Below are 18487 nucleotides of genomic sequence, written 5' to 3'. Positions count from 1 at the left end.
GCTGCACAGTGAAACTCTTTGCCAGGGAGCTGTGAACAAATTTGCCTGTGTGGGCACACACAGAAACACTGCAAAAGTATCTTCAGTGCAAAGAGGCTTGGGTAGGCTAGTGACAACTTTTGCCACAGAGAGGATGTGTTACAACCTCAAGTGAAAGCAACTTCCATATTTAGGTCTGGATCTCAGGGTAGGTAAATGTCACCTCATATAAAATAAAAGAAAACCCAAACAACAATATGTGTAAGACAGTTTCCTTTTTTTCAGTGAACAGTGAATGAAGGACAATTTTGTCACCTGAGGACAAGCCTCGTTCATCTCTCCAGAGAAGGGAAACCCTCACGAGAACATAAACCTCAGTAGGGGAGCCAGGGAGCCATAAGGGTTGGCAATTATTGCCAAGTGTTTGTTGCAGAGGCTATGGTAGCAATGTGTAACATTGCTGGGAAGATTTTAATCTGAAAATCTTCTTGGAGGCAAACAGAAAGAAGAACAAAGCCCTGAGGTCAGCTCCATATCCCACTTCAGGGCCAGCAGACGTCTCTACTACACCTCTATTTTAAAATCATAGAATTCTTGGTGTTTGAGAAGGCCTTCACGATCATGAAGTTTAACCATTAACCCAGCATCACCGTATTCCACACTAAACCATGTTCCCAAACATCCAAACATTTTTTGAACACTTCCAGGAGTGGTTGCTCAAGCACTTCCCTCAGCAGTTCCACTGTTCACAGTTCACTCTTCCAATGTTTGTCCATACTTTCAAATTTTTTCTTATATCCAATCTAGGCCTCCTCTAGTGTGACTTGAGGCCATTTCCTCTTCTATCACTGGTTGCCTGGGAGAACAGGCCAACCCCCACCTGGCTACAGCCTTCTTTCAGGGAGTTGTGGGGTGTGATGAGGTCACCCCTGAGCCTCCTTGTCTCCAGGCTAAACAACCCCATCCCCCTCAGCCATTCCTCACAGGACTTGAGGGTCAAGGAGCTCCTTCACAGCTCTGTTGCACTTCTCTGGACAGGCCCCAGCCCCTCACTGTCCTTCCTGTGGTGAGAGGCCCAAAAGTGGACACAGGACTCGAGGTGCGGCATCACCAGTATGGAGGGACAGCCACTGCCCGGATCCCGCTGGCAGCCGCGCTATTGCTGATCCAGGCTAGGATGCCGCGGCCTTCGTGGCCACCGGGGCATTTTCAGGGCATGTCCCAGCCACCGCTCCCTCCTGAAGCGGCGGGACCGAGGAAGTGAAAGGGCTCCCGGGGCCGGGCCGCGGCTGCCTCTGCCTTCGCCTTCCCCGGCGAGGCCGCGGCGGCCGGGGCGCAGCCGGCAGCTGCTCGGGGCCGGTTTCCATGGAGACGGCGGGGGAGCCCTGGCGGAGGGGACATGGCTGCGGGGACCTGCGGGGGAAGCCCTGGCGGAGGGGACATGGCTGCGGGGACCTGCGGGGGAAGCCCTGGCAGAGGGGACATGGCCGCGGGGACGTGCGGGGGGAGCCCTGGCAGAGGGGACATGGCTGCGGGGACGTGCGGGGGGAGCCCTGGCGGAGGGGACATGGCTGCGGGGACCTGCGGGGGGAGCCCTGGCGGCGAGGGGCTGCAGCCTTAACCCTTCGCCAGAGGCTTCCCCGCGGGCCCCGAGGGCGGTGCAGGGAGCCCGGGGCGCTGGGGCGGCTCCGGCTCTGGCTGGCACAGCTCGGCGGACGCAGCCCGTAATGCAGGGCAGTGACAGGATGGGAGGAAGGGGAGGATGAAGAGCGAATGGGGGGACTGCTGTGCCGGGCTGTCCCTTCCGTGGACGCCTGGCCAAACGACTGCTCAACACAGCCATCCTCCGCGGAGATCCCCCGCAGCAGGCTTAGGGAAGGCACCAGCCATTCTCCCCGTTAAATATTTAGCAGTTTAACCCAGCCGCATCCTCTGGTCGGGGCGCCGATGGTGCCCGTGGTCACGCTCCAGTGTTGGAATACAGGGTGCGGGAAGGTGGTGGCGGAGCTTGGAGTGGCGGGCAAAGCCCCAGCAGGGCTGCTCAGGCCAAGTGCCTGTGTGTGAGTACACGGGCCTGGGCTGCACACGGGAGAGAGTTGTGTAGTGCCGGGTGGTGGTTACCTACTGAAAAGTGCTTGTCACCATGGTGACCAAGCAATGCCGCATCTTCCTGGGAGTGGAAAGGAACAGTCCCAGAGCTTTGCTGTGTGAGACCAGTGGGTTCAATGCAGCTGGCTTCACCTTTTGAAGCCAGGTATCATAATCTGTGTTCAATCTGTATATATGCCTATGATGCAAATTGGTTGGAATCAGCCTGATGCCAGCCCAGTGACTATATGTATACAAGAAGGACACCAGAAATGTGTGCTCGTGTCCACTGCAGGCTGTGTCTTCCTAAAAGAACTGTACAAAAGTGTTCACAGCAGCCCAGAGTGCACCAGGGCACGAGGGTAGAGGTCGCAAAGGTATTTTCTGTCTGGTACATTGAATAGTAAACTCAGTTTTATCTGAAGATTAAGATGTGTTGGTGTCATTGGGACTGGGACTCACCAAGTTTTAACTAAGGGCCTTCAGGACCACAAAATATTGAAATTTATGTTTTAGGTAGTTATAAATGCATCCAGTGTGTATTTTCATATCAGTTCAACATAAATATGTTGAATTTTAAGCCAAAAGTATCTGATGGAACTTTATTGGTTGGAGGTTAGTGTTTTTTTCATTTGTTTGTGAGGCATTCAAATAGCACTTCTAGATGTCCATCTTCAGATGTACCAAGAGCTTTCCTGGTCTGGATTCATCCTTATCGGAGTGTCCTTAGGATCATGGAGAATGAAGTTTGGCTGATGGTAGGGGCCGATTCCTGAAGCATTCGGGGAGAATTTTTTTGCAGATGAGAGGGACTTTTGAGTCTGCAACTGCTTGCACTTCAGAAGAAAATGCCCATTAGGAGGTGAAAAACACCACTCATGTCTGAGCTCCTCACAGTGTGTCCAGCTGGGTAAGGCAGTGCTGTGCCATGGGCACTTGAGCATGCCCCAAATGAGCTGGGGGGTGTGTGTGTATCCAGGCAGAGGCATGATCCTCAGAAGAAAATTGGCCATATTAGCATAGGGTGACATTGAGGTTAATCTCCTCCATTTCTGAGCAGAATTTGCTGGGTCTCCAAGCATGTGTGGTTATATTGTTTCCAGCTCTGTAGTTATTTGGGACACTACTGCCCATGACCAGCTCCAGGAAAAGTAGAGCTGGTCCAGGAAAAGTAGCTGCATGAGGTGCTGAAGCACCACCAACCCTGCCGTCGGCTCTGCCAAAGGTGTCTTGGCAACACCCCTTATAAAAGGGCTGTGTTGGTTACAACAACATTTATGGCTGAGGCTAATGGTCTCTCAGAAACATCCTTTTTGCTTTTATTTCCTTACTTCTAGGGTCTTGAGAGATACAATTCCAGTTCCTTTCTGCCTTCTTTCCCAATCCCTTTTCTTTCTTTTTCCTCATCCATCACAGGAATAGTGCAGTGGAAATCTCCACATCAAAACTGAAGTTTGCCTTCACTCCTCAGAATCCACCAGCCACCTCTGACACTGCCTTGGGGGATCTCTGCTTGGTGTAACCACATCTTTTGAGATCACTCAGCTCAGGTATGTTTGCTGTAGCTAAACCTGGCAGAAAGCCCTGTTCCCTGTCACCCTTCCTCCCTTCCCCTACCCCTTCCCAGGACACTGAGGGAAAGGCAGCCACAGCAAAATTACCTGGCTGCTTTTCAGAGGAATGTATCCCATAGCAGTGAGGCAGTGGCCTCAACCACTCAGTATAATTAAACTCAAGCATCATTTTTGTGTAGCCTGTGCCGTGGCAACCGCAGCAGTTATTCCCATTCAGCTGGAAGGTTTAGAAGGCAGAGCCGTGGTATTTCACAAAACATCTTCCTTGCAGGCAGGGCCTTAAATCATTTCATTGAATGAAATATGCTTAAGAAGTGAAGAGTACCAGAAGGGGGAAAAAATGCACAGGGTAGGACCACACTATTTCTGGCTGTAGTTCCATAACAGTTCTTGAGGCAGCACCTGTTATACTGTTAGGGTGGAAAAGGTTTTTTATACCTAATTCTTTGGCACCCTGATAGCATCTCTGTTTTTTTCTCTCATTCTCTCTTGGGTTCCCTGGAGAGGCAATATATTGTCTTCTCTCTAGTTAAAGAGAGTGGGGGCTAATTGCATAGACAGGTCACTCTGTTTCTGCTGAAGGTGAAAAGCAAAGGGCTTGCTAATTCATGCACACAGACAGAAGCATATAGCAGTGTACTGTCAGCCATTCCAGGGACCATCAGTAAGGCAGGGTGAAGCAGCTTGGCACAGTGCACACAGTACTTGCCAGAGCAAACCTCTGGGGCAGGGTAGCAGAAAGAGAAATGCTGATAAAGAAAAGCCAGTCAGAAGAGAAGGGCAAAGCATAATAAAAGACAGGGGATCAGATTGCTTGGTTGTGATACATGAACCTAAATTCTTTTAGCATGGGGAAGGAAATTGTGTGGCCACAGTACTTTTGCATCCTAGCTATTCTGGACTCAACACACTCAATATACAAGCCAGCTAGTGGAATTGCCAAGGATAGAACAGCAAGAACAACCTGGGTTGTGCCAAAGGGACTGTGAGATCCCTTGCTGCTCAGAATGGGCTCTATGTATTTTATGCTGGAGGTCCTGAGACAGACAGCCAGAACCTAGGTCATGATTTGCTGAAAGAAGCAGCAGAACTGGAGAGACTAGAGTTGGAGCTCCTGCAGTGCAGGCTTGGACTTCTTCAGGGCTTATGGTTTGAGTACTGCTGTCAACGAATGCAAAGGAAATTTGGCAATCATCTTCAGCTAGTGCAGGAGAATAATGTCACGTGAGTCTTACATGTTGCTTTCCAACAAGAGATCTCATATCTGTATCACTAATGATAGTTTTTTGTCTTAGGAAACAGATACCTGGAGAAGGCAAGTGAAGTTGTCCAAAATTGCCTGGTAAACTGGTAGTAAAACAAATAGGAAACCTGCTGCTTCACACTGCCAAACTGAGTTCACTTGTCACACACAGGGGAATGAAACATAAGGCTGCTGTCTTCCTCTCAGTCCTTCTGAGCTAAAGGAGAAAGCTCTCTCTGAGGCTGTGGATACTGAGGTGTCCTATGCCAGGATGGCAGATGCCTGCGCTGTGTGGGTCCCATGCCCTGTGAGGATCATTGTCCAGACAATGTCTCACTTTGCAACTGGTCTGAAGTATTCCTTCCTCACATGGAATGGCAAATGGTGGGGAGGTAACTAGATTGATCTCCCTTGTAGGCCTTTTCTTGGGACGTGGTACACAGGTTCCAGATGGTACAAAGCCCCTGCTGGTTGGATCTGCACAAAAACCTGTGTCTTCTTCAACCTATTTCACAACAGATTTGGCTCGCTCTTGGTTGGTTGCTATTTGTACAAATTAAGCTGAGCTGCCAGGAACGTTTGCAAACAGTGAAAAGCAAAGTGGGATGTATAAAGCAAGTCAAAATAGATCTCAAATCTGGCAAAATGCCTGCAGGTGCTTATAACATTTGACTTACTCTAGCCCATGTATTACCCACCCACACAGTCATTCATCCAGCTTTTTCCTGCCCTCACACCCACACACACTCACCCATCGCAAATTCATTCACCTTCTCTTCTCCCTCCCCATTTTCTCTTCCAAACACAGCCATTCCCACACACAAATATACCCTAGACACACTCTTTGTTCCCCACATACAAGCACACACACATTTTTGAGTGCTGAGTGCAGTGACTGTAGGTGGTGTGTAGCAGACGATGCTGTAATCTTATACCTATGCTGTGAAGAAGCCTTTGGGATTAGCGAGCTGAGAGCTCTGATTGTTCTCACTTTCACGTAAAATACCACTAATCCAGTTTATGGGGCTGACTGTTTCCATCCTTTCCTGAACTGTGCCATTGTTTTCCAGGGGATCTCTCTTTCTGCTCATCTTCCTCTTGCTCCATTTTGCCTCTTTCTCCCTATGCTTTTCCTTTTCCACGTTGCTGCCCTAGACCACGGTGTTTCAGAGACCTTGCCCATCCCCGTATCTCTCCATGACCTAACACTGGCCCTGATTACCTCACTGAGAGGATGAGCAGGGATGAGCAATGAGCCTGCCATGCAGCATGGGGCACAGGGCAAGAAATCCTGCAAGGTATGGTGAGGTCAGAGGCAGAGACGGTAAGTGGTGGGGTGGATCTTGCTGCCATCCGAGCAGCGCTGAGTACGCCTGGCATTGAGCCTGCCTCTAATGGAATGTGACCCACCGCTGGGAATGAGCTCATCTGTAATCCACTTAATTGAGTTTTATGAGCAGGATTCTCACACTGGGGAGCCAGCCTGCCTTCTTCCTAGCACTCACCCTTCTTTGCTTGCTGCCTGGGGAGGAGAAGGGGAGTGGGGGGTGTGTCCACTACTCCACTGAGCTCGTGATAGTCTGGCTTCTGATTTTCTGCCTGCCCTGGAGAATGTGCAGGGAGCTGGACAGGCATGCTGTTCAAGACACCCACTGCCTCATGGTGTAATGTTTGCTTCTGCTGTAGTATGCTCAAATGTCCATGTGGCTATTGGTAATGCTGTCAGGACTGCAGAGCCTTAAGTTTTCCCAGCATTTTGGTTTCTGTGCAAGCACTGGGTACTCAGAGGAGATGCATGAACCACCTTAACTGTGAGTCCAAGTGTGATGGGACAGAGTCACTCTGATCTCACTCCTCCTTTCAGTGTGCAGTAATCTAAGTAGTGGAACTGTCAGGATTCTGTAAGAGCCTTTGTTTACGCTGTAATGTCTTGCCATCTTTAGCATTTGCATCATCATTTGTTTGCACTATGTGAATTGGTCACATAAGAATCAGCTAACAGAAATTTGGCTGCTGTCTGCCAAGGGATTTGCAGGCTTGAGTCTGTCTGGTGAAAGATGCAGATTTTTCTCTTGGTAAAGCAGAACAAAGGGAGAAAGAAAAAGTAAGGGAGGGAGGCTTCTCCCCCAGGAGTGTTCCTTTCCTTGGAAAAGCCTAGTAGAGATCCTCTGGCATACAAAATTTGGGATATATTCCCTTCAGTGCTGGCATAAATGTCTGTATTTGAAATACATACTGTCTGTCACTTCTGGTCTACTTTGTAGAAGAAAACTTTTCATGGTTTCACATCAAGTGTTGCATACACATTGCAAAGCAGTAGCTCAGCAGCTCCACAAATCCGTAACTATAAAGAAAGGTCATGGCATATGGAAAGGGAAGTGTACTGTCATGTTAACACAAAGCTTGTAACAGACCTGTGCTGGGAACAGCAGGGTCACCTCTCTATATTCAGGTGTTTTTTAAAATCCCCAGACAGTGGATTCATGTAAATACATGATAATAAAAGATCTTATTTTTGTAAATGTGTGCTTTTCGTCTTCACAGTTGCAGACAATACTGAAGAATTGGACCAGAAGAAATCTGAGGATTCAAAATGCAAGGAGAAAATAAAAAGAATCTATACGGATTCTTCCATATGTGGGGTTTTTTGGTTGGTTGGTTTTATTAGGATTTTCTTTGTTTGTTTTTTGTTTATTTGTTTGTTTGTTTTGAATGTGCTTTAAACCAATCTGACATGGAGGTGCAATGACTTTCTATTGATATCCCGATGCTGAGCTGCTATAATGACTGTTCAGGATGGTTCATTGTAACTGTATTACAGATGAAGTGCCTGTTTTCTTCCCTTCTGCTTTCTGAATTCAGGATTCCCTCATTTATAAAACCATAGAATTATAGAATAGTTTATGTTGGAAGAGACCTTTAAAGGTCATCTTGTGCAATGAGTAGGGACATCTTCAACTAGACCAGTCTATTCAGAACCCAGTTCACTCTGAACTTGGATATGAGTTCACCTTGAACTCACCCTGAACCTTGGATATTTCCAGGGATAAGGTATCTACCACCTTTCTGGGCAACCTGTTCCACTATTTCACCACCCTCACAGTTAAAAATTTCTTCCTTGTATCTAGTCTACCATCATGTATTTTAAACCCACTACCCCTTGTCCTGTCACAACAAGCCCTGCTTAAAATTCTGTCCCCATTTTCTTCTAAGTCCTCTTCTGGTATTGAGAAACCTCATTAAGGTCCTCCTTCAGCCATCTCTTCTCTAGACTGAGTAGCCCCAACTCTCTCAGTCTTTCCTCATAGGAGAAGCGTTTCAGTCCGTGGATTGTTTTTGTTACCATCCTCTAGATCTGCTCCATCAGGTCCATTTTTTTCCTACGCTGTGGACCCTATAGCTGGATACAGTGCTTCAGGTGGGATCTCATGAGAGCAGACCAGGGGAGTAGAATCCCCTCCCTTGATTTGCTGGTCATGCTGCTTTTGAAGCAGCCCAGGATGTTCTTGGCTCTCTGGGCTGAAAGCACACTGTGTTGGCTCAGGTCCAGCCTCTGATTCACCAGTACCTCCTTCTCGGCAGAGATGCTCTCAATCCCTTCATTCCCTAATCTGTATTGATAATGGGTTGCCCTGACCCAGGTGCTGGATGATGTATGTGCCTTTGTTGAACCTCATGAGGTTCAAATGGGCCTACTTCTCAAGCTAGTCCAGGTCCTCTGGATGGCATCTCATCTTTCAGGCATGTCAACCACACCACTGAGCTTGCTGTCATCTGCCAACTTGCCTAGGGTGTTCTTGATCCCCTGATTGTATTGATGAAGAGATTATACAGTACTGGTCCCAGTACAGACCTCTGAGAGACACCACTTGTCACTGGTCTCCATCTGGGCATTGCGCTTTTGTTAGTAGTTGACTACTTCCTTCTGGATGGGATTATCCAACCAGTTCCTCATCAGCTGTTGTTTTTCAAAGAAAGTGTTTTTGTATCACAGTCACCTACAATGCAAATCCAGCTGGGTCAGCAATTCTAGTGTCTTTCTTCTTTTTTCTAGACTTTTGCAAAATAAGCACTGCAGGAATGAAACATTTTTCCAGTACCCAGCATCTCACTCACACATTTCCCCTCTGTCCCAGCTCCATGTACACATATGTGTGAGGAAGGGCTTTACTCACACACAAGGACTCTACTACTCTACTGCTACCAACGCAACCGATAAATTTGTTGCAAATCTCTGAAAGACTGGTATTCGGTTGGACAAACTTAGACAGAGACTGCCCTGGAGTCAACAAAGATACATTTTTTTTTCTTTCATACTGTTTACTTTAAAATCTTCAAACAGTCATCCCAGAATTACGTGAAGTCCCCAAATGGCCATGCAATCTGGATAGAGGTAACATTGTTCCGATGAATCCAATGCTAGAAATATATTGTCCCACTTAAATATATTCTTCTGCCATGTCTTTTCCCTGTGAAACTCTTGACATGATGTTCAATGCTATTTTATCCCTTGAGTAATACTTAGCTTTAAAAATGGCAGGAGACCCTTGGTATTGCCTCCGACTCTCTCTGTTTGTAGGATCTGCACAAAACATATGGTACATGGAGAAAGGAAGAGCTGTTAAAAGGATGAAAGCTGTTCCAGTAAATGTGGTTGTTAGGAGCCAGTGCAATATCTGTCATCGATGAAAGCAAAATATTTTTGGGTATTTGTACTTTATGGCACAAATATTTTTTAGAGAATTTTGGTAAAAATAATTTTTTCAGAAGTACACTGTCCAGGAAATTTCTGCTGTCATGTCTTGTAGCACTAGAAATGTCAAAGTTTCTTCAAAGATCTGCACAGTGTTTCACTCCACTGTCATGTCAATCCCAAAGACATACTTGTGTATCATTTCCTACCTGTCCATAATAGCTGGCCTAAGAAAACATCCTCTCCACAGCATTTGCCTCATGTTTAGATGTTCAGTCAATAGCAGGAGATATCTTGTTTATCTAGGACAGAGACAATCTTGAAGTAGCTGAGACTGAAATAATAATAATGCTGCTCTTTCCTCTTTCTTCCCCCACTAAATATCTCCCAGGCTGTTTTCCAGATTTGCTGGTGTGTCTGAGCTCAAAGGAGGAGACAGAGTGCTGACAGGGGCTGTGCTGTGGTGGTCCATAACACATCAGCTGTGGAAGGTCGTGCATCTTGCCACTCTCAGTAATAAATACACAGCTTGGCTCTTCAGCCTCACCCTCCCCCAGTGAGCTCTGCACGTACATCTACAAAACACCCACTTGCATGCATGCCTATAAACAAGCAAACAAATCATGCCACCTAAAAAATGAATTGAACAATTCCTCCTACAGCCTGGGAAGGAAAAGAAGAAAAGACTATGCTGTTTTTCTATTTCTGAAATATTGAAGAGCTAGTTAGCTACTATTGTGACAGAAAGGTAGATAACTAGGTTGATTACACAGTAAGAAAGAAAGAAAGAGGAAACTGTGGAAGACAGAGAGAGAGAAGGAAGCTTTGTGTTGTGTTTCAGTCAGCTTGATTAGTGGCTTTCTCCTGAATCCTCAATGAAGCAGCCTCCATGGGTCAATCTCATTAGAGGTAGAAATGGAAGAGCTGCAGGCGTCCACACTGAGCTTTACCTAGAAAGTTTGACAGCAGGGCCACTGCTCAGGCTTGGAGGGACAGCAGCAAGGTGTGGAGGTGACTGAGGTGGAGATGCCTAGTGACAGAGCAACCACCACTGTCCAAGTGACCTGTGGAAACCTATTTGTTCAGGAAGGCACCAAAACTCAGGTCTGTTTCTAACAACAAGTCACAAATCAATGGCAAGACACCATGACAAGTAGATGCTGAGCAGACAGTTTTCCAAATGAGCTGACTAACCTACAGGTGACATTTTCCTACAGGTTCTCAAAGAGTGCATCAAAGGTGATTCTAAGAAGTGAATCTGTTTCACAACCAGCAAGTAATATTTTAAGGTCAGCAGCCCTCATGAGGTAGTGTGAGGCCTACAAAATTTTCTCAAGGTTAGACATCTAAACAGCATTCAAAATCATCAGGATCCTTAATGTCACAGTATTTGATATCAAAAAGAAATTTTCAGGAAGGAGGAAAAAGTCTGGAGTTCCTGAGGGCAGCTGAACTAGTAACCCAATCTGTTTTCCAGGGAATATTTTCCATGCAGAAGATTGCCAGGTGACTATCACAGATATCACGAAAGGAGTCAGGAAACTCATGAGCTATATTCAGTCTGCAGTTGCTACATGCAGCTGCCCTGGGTTTCTTGCTGTAGAAAGGGGCTGAGTGATGCTGTTCTTCCTCAGGGGTAGAGTGACATTGGGTCCTGCTTGTGAAATGCTCTTCCATCCTGTAGTGCAACACAGCGTGCCAGTGCTGTGAATGGGGTTACAGATGGAGTTGTGGACATTTGGCATCTGTTCCAGGGGCAAGAGGGGAAAAGGCACATGGGGGTATGTGGTGTGTGGGAGAAGTTTGTAGTGGACCTGATCCTCCTCTATTAATTCTGTGGAGAGAAAGAATGGGACATTGACTCTCACTGAATGGATTTTGCAAGGTCTGTGGTGATATGAGCTTCCTACAGTAGATTAGGGTCAATTTCTGTATTGTCGGAAGTGGTCATGTGCTTTGGTTTAGGTATTTTTGTGGTAGCTGAAGGCTGTTTGGCAGAAAACCACTGCTTCACACTTCCAATGGGATTATAACTTAAAAAAGGGACAAAACACATGCAGGGCATGGGAGTTTCCCATGACTTCTTCAGTGCTGCTTACAATACACCTGTTCTATCTATCGTTGTCATAGCCAGGGGTACCACACTTCCATCCTCAAACCCTCTGAGACACTCCTAAAATGGGATCCTGTCTCTATCCTGTTCTTTGCCTACATCCCTCCACTCCAGTTGCCTGTGACCCCAGTTGGTCTTGGCTCAGCAGTCTTTTTGTTTGGAGCTGTGTGACCTTGTGCTGACAGAGGCAGTCAGACAATGTTCTCAAACCAACGTATGGTTAATCAAACCAGTATTGTAGGCCATTAAAGGAAAACATTTCTTTTAGTTTCCTCTGGTAGTAGGACAGCTGCTTTTGCTTTTCCAGTCCTTCAGTGGATCAGGTTCTTTTGTGAGTTTGGGCTCCACAAAAGTATTTCCTTCCTTCTGTCTCTCAGGAAATTTTCTTAAAGCCATATTGATGTTCTGGTCCAAATTCTTAGGCAAAATTCCCTTCATGATGAAGGAATAACATTTTTCCAGGAATTGTAACAAGTTACTCTCTGTTAGGGACTCTAGTTGTGTTTAGTTAAGGTGCTTATTTAGAGCTAAGACAATACTCTGAGGCTGGTTTTCTGGTATTCTTTTTAATAACCCTTTCCTCTGCAGTTTTTCTTTAAAGCCTCCTCAATGGAGGTAATGAAAACCCTTTCAGTCCAACTAGATCCTGTGAAAAAATTCCTGTTTACCTGCTCTATAATATCACTGATCAACCCCAGATCCTTCATTACATTTTCATTTTAATATTTCAATCTGTTATGAGGTAATCTGGAGAAATCAAATGAGGGTATGAAATTTCATTTTGCAGAGGTCCCCCCAAAATTGTCAGCCAGTTACTCTGGGTCTGAATCAATGGCATGCAAGAGAAGTGCTCTGTGTTACATCCTCTAATTGTCACTGTTGGCAATCTCCATTGTGTAGAGAAGCTCACAGAGGCAGACATTCATTTTAATATTCCCATTAGAACAATCCTGCTAATACAAGTGATTTAAGAACAGACTTTTGTTGTAGAAATAATAGCTTAAGTGGAGGTGGAACCTCCTCTATACAGCTTTCTTTTGAAATCTCAGGGCCTACAGCATATTATATGTCACAGGAAATATAGGTGTAACTGCATATTGTAATTTGCTTGCAGCACGTTTTGTGGAACGTATCAATGAAGTGTTTGACAATGATAGCAATACAGGAAAAATCTTTTTTGTGATCTAGCAGATTTTTTTATCAAGCTGTTTAAGTCTCTTACTATTTGTTGGTGGTGTAATATAACAAGAAGCACTGTGTAACTAATGCTGCATCCAAACTGAAAACATTGCTTATAATGTCTCCTGGCTTGTAAAATAAAATCTTGCCAGAAAAGGCCTCTTTACCTAAGAGACAGGCATTTGCGTGATCAAGGACTTCCTTCCACATCCTCCCATCTCTGCAATCAATTTTGTAGTTGTGAATGATGGAGTCTACAAATGGAAATGTCAGGCAGAAAGTGTTTATGCAATTTTGAAAATAGTGTAGATACTGTGGTTGAATCTCAGAGAGATAAGATTACACTGTATGTGTCTGTTCTTGTGTCTATGTGTATGAAAGAAAGAGCAAGAGGGAGATTACATTGTGTTAGAAAAAAGGAATGACAGTGTGTATAAGAGAGAGATAAAATTGTGTTTCAGGGCCTCTGTGTCAGAAAGATTTCACTGTGCAGGTGTGTGTGTGTAGCTGTCCTTATACTAAAGAGAAGGTCTCTGTGTGTTTAGAGGGAGAGATGATGCTGTATTTGCATTGCAGGCATGCAGTGTGTTAGAGAATGTATGCATGTGTATGTATGCATGCGAGTAAGAGAGCCTGTACTGTGCATTAAACATTTAGGAAAGTCATACCGCGTAACTCTGTTGCAATTGTGTTTACAAAGGAAACCGCTGTCAGAGTTTTAGAAACATTTTTCTGAAATTCTGAATTTCCTAGGGCATCTTATACTTTTTCACTCAAAGCAAATTTAGTAGTTCCTATTAAAATATTTGTTGAAGAGGCAAAACTGTATCTAGGGAAATATGAATTATAAAATTATGCCTGAAAAAAAGTCACTTGGAATAAATGTTCATTTCATTGATGAACAGCACTTGGAGTAAACAGAAAAAGCCAAAATTATCAGAACTTGCATTTTGCCCAAAGCAAATTTTAATGTCACTTCAAAACAGTAAGTTATCAAAAAAAAAAAAATCTTTCCTTCCACGAAACATGAACATGTAGTGGTGATTCAGAAGCTGGGAGTTGTGATATATACCTGCATTTTTAAACAGAATGCATTATATCCTTTTTCACAAGTAATTTGTGATTCTAAACTCCCTGATAAAAGCATTCTTTCTTTTTTTTTTCTTTTTTTTAAAATACAAAAAATAGCCATGTGAATTATGTATTTATCTTAGTTGAGAAGATGTAGCATTTTGGATATGCTAAAAAAAAAGTATGGCTGAGACATATGATGGAGAAATCAAGATGTGCTGAAAAGAGGAAATGGACTTCTACTGTCTTCTCCTTCACTTGGACTTACCCTGCATCTTGACAGCAATTCCTCTGGTTCCCTACATCTGAGTTATGGCAAGCTCTCAGCACCAGACACCCTCTGTCTGTACAGCTCTGCTGGGGGCGTATGGCCCCTTTGGATATGGCCACACTGTGTTCTGCTTCCATGGGCTGAGTCTGTGAGGCACTGTGGCATTGGAATACACAAAGCTGAGCCCACTTTCTGTGTCCTGCAGTTTAGGCCCTTTAGCTATTTTCATCTTACTCAAGAATAAAGTGCAAGTGGACCACTGATAAATGCTTAAAATGTTTTAATTGTTTTAATCTGACCTTGGTTTCATCATTTAGGTGATTCAGGCTCTTGTGTTGCTGTGGTTTTATACTGAGTGCATACATGTAAGAGGAGGTCTCCGCGTCCTCTCCTGCTTACAATCCCCCAGGGGACTGGATACTCCAAAGTACCTCACACAGTAAGTAGGGGAGAGCTGAGTGGTCAGGACTTGCTTCTGCTAATCTGAATGCAGCATCTGCATGTAGGCTGGTGTTCTCCACAGTTGTGATTCATGTGCCCATCACTTCCATGTCATGGCAACCTTAGAGAAAGCTGTTGGACTGCCAGGACTGTCACCACACAGGTTTTTAGAGAAGCACTTGGCATCCTCTGCATCTTCTTCTAACAAGGGGAAGAAAATCTGCCTTGAAGTGTGTAGAGACCTTTCAGTCCAGCAAAGACCTGTACAAGAGGCAGGAAGAAGGTGGAAGGGGGCACAAAGGGATATTTGTGTTCAGTTAGCAATGGTTCTGGTCTCCCTGGGATGGAGTCCAAACCTTACTGCTAGCAGCCTTTTACTATCAACAGCCATAAATCCATCAACTCCTTGTTATTAAATGAGATCCCTCCGTATCATTCTGTTGGAATTCAGCAATGGTTAACTTCTGTCTACAAGTTTTCCTTCTTGGTCTATAGCAATCTTACTTCTGGCTGCAAGTTTGATGACAAGCTCAAGGAATGAAGAAGGGTGCGACTGAATATTGAAGAGAAGTACGTGAAGACAGAGCTCTTTCATCTGTTTCAGCACTAACCCAAATTGAAGCCTTCCTGCAGCCATGCAGGGTAGCCATTAAACATCTGCACCACTTTGTGCTATCCCATGATGAAACTTTCCCTATCTCTCATGCTCAAGTAAGATAATATGCAGATGACATCTACTCAGTTAACCCTCTCTGTGCTCATTCCCTAAGAGAACTAGGCTGTCTGAGTCAAGACTGTGCAGGTTTCAGTGGTCAAGGAGGGTGGCTCTGCTATGCTTAGACAACACCTGCATGTCTTATCTTGGTGGCTGTGTGTCTCTGCTCAGTAACACCCAACACATCCTCCCCTTCATACTGTCATACAGTTTGCTGGTTCTCTTGTGTGCTCTTGTGTTTATGTGCCCTGCCAGGTTTGCCACCTGTCAGCACCTTCTTGCAATTTTTCTTACATTTTCTCCTTTCTTGCAAAGCCACAGCTCCTAGAGTCAGGTGGTTGCAAAAGTTCTGGCTGTCATTTAAAAAGAGGTGGAGATTTGTAGCTTTTTGGTTGTGGAAAAAGCTTGAAAATATAGTGCTACAATGGATTAAAAGAAACAAAATGAAAAGATACACTCTTTCTTGTTTAGTTGGTTGATTTCTATGTCAGCTTGATTTTTGGGGGGTGCACAGCTCAGGTTTTTATTTATGCAATGTAGATTTTGGTACACCTTTGTATGCACATGTACCTTCTCAGCTGTATGTATAAAAATACACATGCATTTGGTGTAGATATACATGTGTACACCCACACCTGCCAACTGCACATATTCCCTTCTCACAGAAACCTTCTTTCCTATTCTGCCTTCCTTCCACACATTTCCCTTTCTGCATCTTCTCTCCACCACCTTCCTCTGAGTTACGGAATCTCCACTATTGCTTGTACTGAGTAACCTTCTCCCCTGCTCTCCCTCTCTCCTCTCCTTCACTCCAGGAAAGCTCTTTCTGATTCTCTTTTCAATGGTGTCTGGCATTCATACCTCTGTAGACAGAGAATGGCAAGAAGACAGTGACGTGAGCAGACAGAATAACCAGGGAATAAAAAGGAATTGGTTGAGAATCTGTAATTAGAAGCCCAATTTCCATTTCCTTCTCAGGCACTTTAGAATCCCTTTCAGGGGTTTCTTGACTGTCTCAAAATTGAATGTCATTGAGATTTTTTTTTTCTTCTTTTTTTTTTTTATTTTTTTATTTTGCATCTTCTTGTTTCCTTGGCAACAAGTTGGTGATGCAGGAGCTAGAAATGTGCTATGTCTCCGTGGAGATGTTGGCGTGGGTGTGCCATGGTGACATCCACGATGGACGCACAGCTCTGCCAATCCTACCCCACCCCTTGTAATAAGCACCATGGGCCCAACCTCAGAGGTGACGCTTTTATTTTTAGCTTCATAGGTGTTAATCTGCTCTCTTTTCATGACGATGGGTCCAGACGTCTCATTAGTTACATCAGCACAAGTTGACTGACTTGAAAAGGGCTGTTAGGGCCAAGCCTTTAGGTTTCTATTCAGGAACTTAACTCAGAAGAAATTACACTCCTGTCATGGGTTGTACCCATTGCAATGATTTGAATCCTTCTCATTCTCTTGGGGAAGAAAGTTACCAGTCATTAATGAATAGGACTGTGAATCAGAGCTCCCACGTTTTATTTGATTCTAAATGATGTTGTTTCACTCTTTCATACCTCAAGAGCTGCTCATTTGGAATGTAAGAAAATTGCTGTCACTCTTGGCCTGGGACACAGAAGATTAAATTTCACTGAGATACTTAGTAGGAAGGTTCCAAGGTAACTTGTATACTTCCATAAGACAAATCTCTCATCCAAAGAGTCTGTTGTTCAGATGGCTTAGCCCTCCTCTGGGTCTGCCCAAATGGCTCACTATAATGTTCTTTCCCCCTCTGGTCCAGCACACTCAACACCTTTACAAATGTTTTTTACTGTGCTTATAGCCTGTTACTGTGCTTATATACCTTCTTATACTGCGTTTTGTCTTCATCAATGTTCTGGCTGAAAGCCAAGACCCAAACTCTCCTTTGACATAACTCTTGATAGGTACAATAGTGGAGTAAGGGCTAGCCTCAATCTCATCAAATATCCAGAGGTCCTACTTCTTTTTTCATGTTTCATTTTCTAGGAGAAAATGACATCATACAGAGACTGTGATGTCAACAAGGAACCCTCTGGGTAGGCTTTTGAAAGGTTGCTATGGATCTTCTTACTGCCAAATGACTGTAACTTTATCCCGATGGGATTTGCAATAGGGCTCATCCATGCAGCAATAAAGCCAAGTATCGAATTCTTCTTGCCAGAAAGACCAATTAAAGGATTAAGTGTGAAAAGCTAAAACCCATAACAACCATAGTGACAGGGTTTTCTTTTCCTTTTTAGACTGTAATCATCTTTGCAGCACATTGTTCTGGGGTCAGCATGCTCAGGGATACATTGGTGCAGCAAATGATGGAAAGAAGCTGGAGAGGAAAACCAAAGTGAATCCAGCCAAGGCAAGATAAGCTTCTCTTCCAGCCATGCTGGCAGATTTCCTTGCCTTCTTTCCTACAATTGTTAAATGTTTCAAGCACAGACTTAGTTTATTCAGCTTCCAAGACATGTTCTTGTTCAAAAGGTGTTTTATTGTGTAGAGCCAGAGGAAACATGAGGAACAACCAGGCACCAACAGCACATTAAGAAGATGTGTCATTGACACAGCATGTCAATGAGAAGCGAATCCAGATTCTGTTTTTAAGGATGTTATGTTCCAAGAGAGGTACATAAATCTGACTAAAATACCTCGCTCATTGGATCTGAATCTAGCATTTAGTCCTGACTGCCACTGAAATCCAGGTCAGATTTGTCTTTTTATTGCAGTTGTGTTAACAGATGAGAGGAGCTGACACATCTGTCTCACACCAGCATTGTATCTAGTGTTGTGTAAAGGAGGTCTCCTGCCTCAAGGAACCAGCAGCCCTTAGGTGTGATCTGATAAGATGCAGAACACCGTAATAGAGACATTTCTACTAAGTATGGTGGGGAAAAAGGCTGCATGTTTGGCTGTATGTTTGCTAGGAATGGAAATGATACAGCAGTCCCCACAGCCTAAAACCTATTATGTGATGAATTACCTGGAATAAACAGTAAAGGTAGTGGAAGCTGTTGTTGGAATACTCAGTAGAGGGACTGTGTCTAAATCATGTGACTAAAACTGAATAGAGAGAAAAATGACCTCAAAAACCTCAACAGAACT

The 18487-nt window shown here is 44.5% G+C and overlaps 1 long non-coding RNA gene across 2 annotated transcripts; it reads left to right on the top strand.

Annotated features, from left to right (window-relative positions):
* Positions 1-1361: 1361 nt before the first annotated feature.
* Positions 1362-18147, top strand: LOC139592922 (uncharacterized). Of its 2 annotated transcripts, XR_011680141.1 has the most exons (3): positions 1363-3617; positions 14529-14650; positions 17635-18147. It is a non-coding gene; the product is annotated as an uncharacterized lncRNA (long non-coding RNA). The 2 variants fall into 2 exon arrangements; XR_011680140.1 differs by lacking the exons at positions 14529-14650; positions 17635-18147 and adding an exon at positions 7429-13035 and having other exon boundaries at positions 1362-3617.
* The last annotated feature ends 340 nt before the right edge of the window (positions 18148-18487 follow it).

Source organism: Agelaius tricolor, unplaced genomic scaffold (assembly GCF_023055355.1).
Source record: "Agelaius tricolor isolate 1412-34295 unplaced genomic scaffold, bAgeTri1.0.p SCAF_9, whole genome shotgun sequence".
Lineage (NCBI taxonomy): Eukaryota > Metazoa > Chordata > Aves > Passeriformes > Icteridae > Agelaius > Agelaius tricolor.
Note: the sequence above shows the minus strand (reverse complement) of the source record. Positions and strands in the feature narration are given on the sequence as shown.